At 47.5% G+C, this 2500-nt stretch overlaps 1 protein-coding gene across 2 annotated transcripts in view; it reads right to left on the minus strand.

Moving 5' to 3' along the window:
- The window catches only part of LOC122257499 (MAGUK family member discs large 5), a 273185-nt gene that overhangs the window by 215037 nt on the left and 55648 nt on the right, over positions 1–2500 (minus strand). The gene's annotated exons all lie outside the window — the stretch shown is intronic.

The raw sequence follows: 2500 nt of genomic DNA on the forward strand, positions 1-2500 counted from the left end.
ACCACACCCACAACCCATTCCAACCCCACCCATAACCCACTCCAACCCCATCCACAGCCCACTCCAACCTTCCCAGTTCGGCGCCCACAAAATCGCGAAATTCTACCGCCACGCCCACACCGCCTGCCTCGCCTGCGCCTACCACCCGCATGCAACGGCCGCTTCCGTTGTAATTCCAGCTCTGAGCCAAAACCCCGAGCTTAGTATGCCATTACTTTTCCCATTTATTTATTTTTTGTTGTTGTCGTTGTTATAGTTGCTGTTGTTCCATTAAGGTGAAAAAAATAATGGTCATTTGTTTTTCTTCAATGTAATTACGTTTCCGGACACGGGTTTATAGGGCCCACTTTCCCTGTCTGCGTCCTTTACCTGTGCCTGGAATAAATGCGTCGGCAGAGCACGTTACCGAAATCACGACGGGAAATCAGAAGATATAAAAAAAAAAAATGCAAGAGGGAGGGTGTGAGGGAGAGGGAGAGGGAGAGGGAGAGGGAGAGGGAGAGGGAGAGGGAGGGGAGAGGGGGGAGGGAGGGTGGGGAGGGAGAGAGAGAGGAAGGGGGACTAGGGGGAGGGAGAGGGAAAGGGAGAGGAAGGGGGTAGGGGTAGGGGTAGGTGTCAGGGAGGGAGAGGGGCAGGAAGAGGAAGAGGAAGAGGAAGAGGAAGAGGAAGAGGAAGAGGAAGAGAAACAGAAAGAGAAAGAGAAAGAGAAAGAGAGAGAGAAACAAGTGTTTGCATTCTTGAAACATCCTGCATATACGTCCGCGAAAAAAAAACCCAAACCGTGATCAGGTTTCCTCATGTCAACCCCCTACCCCCCCACATCCCCCTTGCCACACCCACCCAACCACCCACCCAAATAGAAACCAGATTCCTATTTTAGAGAGGGGGGAGGATATGAAGGGGGGAGGGGAGGGGAGTATGAAGGGGGGAGGGGAGGGGAGGGGAAGGGGTTGGAGGTCCGCCAAATAAACACTAACCTAATTTCCGTGCGGGGGAGCTGATGGATTATTACATGGATTCGGTTTTTAAAATATTATGGCAGCCCGGGTAATACATTATCGCTCGGCTATACATTATACCGGGGTAACCCACGATACTCAAACAGCATGCGAATTTATCTATTTATTTTTATTTTTATTTTATTTTTTTATTTTTTTTATTGGGGTGCCGTGAAGCTATTTGCTCTATGGCGTCCGGACTGGTACTGTGCAGGACAAGTATGGAGTCGTGTGGAGTCGTCGCACCACCACGCTATTATGGTACGTATTCTGGTCGGATGAAAGGTGGTTTTGATGAAAGACTGAGGTCGTATTCATTCACACTGCTTGATACGTTCTTGGAGTGACAGCCTCGCTAATCACGACTTTCAATATAAGCTCGTAATACCGGCGCTGTTACGTCCTGACAGAAGAGACAATCTGTTACGAGTTTCGACTATTAAAAACAGCTGATAATACTAAAAGTTTCTATTCAAACAAGCATATGAAAACTGCAACTACATCATGAACACAATTCCAAATGTTTATGTCACTCGTCAACAATCGTGTTCACATATACATACATATGCGCGCGTGAACGTACAATAACACACGCATGCACACGCACACACACATATACCTGAGCGGATAATAAATGCAAAAAAAGTAAATTTCCAAATAAAAGTGTGCCAGACAAACTTGAAGAATAACGAAAAACAAGGAAAGGTAAAACTATAAAATGCTCAATAATAATATTACTATCGACGAAGATGATGATGACACATACACTCTGACGACGATAATGATGATGATGAGGAGGAGGATGACACACACGCACGCACGCACACATACATACACACACGCACACACACACACGCACACGCAAGCACGCACGCACGCACAACTAAGTAGGAGGGAGAAAATATAAGCGAGAAAGAAATGACCTCCAAAGTTTCTACACCGAAAGTGAGGAAACAAGATAAAAAATATAACAAACAAACAAAAAACAAAAACAAAAAATATATAAACATTAGAAAAGGACATCCGGAGACGCTGTAATGTTTTGTGGGTCAGATTACGTGCTCGCAATGCCGACCCCGAGGGAAAGTATCTCACTAACTTGAAAAATCAAACGTGGAGTTGTGAGGTAGGTTGGGTGGTAGGGTGGTAGGGGGGAAAGAGGACGGGGGAGTGGGGGGAAGAGGGAAGGGGAAAGGGGGGAAGGAAAGGAAGAAAGGATAGAGGATAGGGAGAATGAGATGGGTGGTAGGGTGGTAGGGGGTAAGGGGACGGGGGAGTAGGGGGAAGAGGGAAGGGGAAAAGGGGGAGGGAAAGGAGGGAAGGATAGAGGGTAGGGAGAAGGGGAAAGAGGACAGGGATAGTGGGTAAGGGGAGGGGGAAATTGGAATGGAGGAAGGGAGAATAGGGAATGGAGAAATGAGAAGTGGGAAAGGGGAAGAGGGAAGGGGAAAAGGGGAAGACGGAAGGAGGAAGGGGAATGGGGAAGAGGGAAGGGGGAAAGG

The sequence above is a fragment of the Penaeus japonicus genome, unplaced genomic scaffold (assembly GCF_977035675.1).
Source record: "Penaeus japonicus unplaced genomic scaffold, GWHDUDI00000001_assembly GWHDUDI00000024, whole genome shotgun sequence".
Taxonomy (NCBI): domain Eukaryota; kingdom Metazoa; phylum Arthropoda; class Malacostraca; order Decapoda; family Penaeidae; genus Penaeus; species Penaeus japonicus.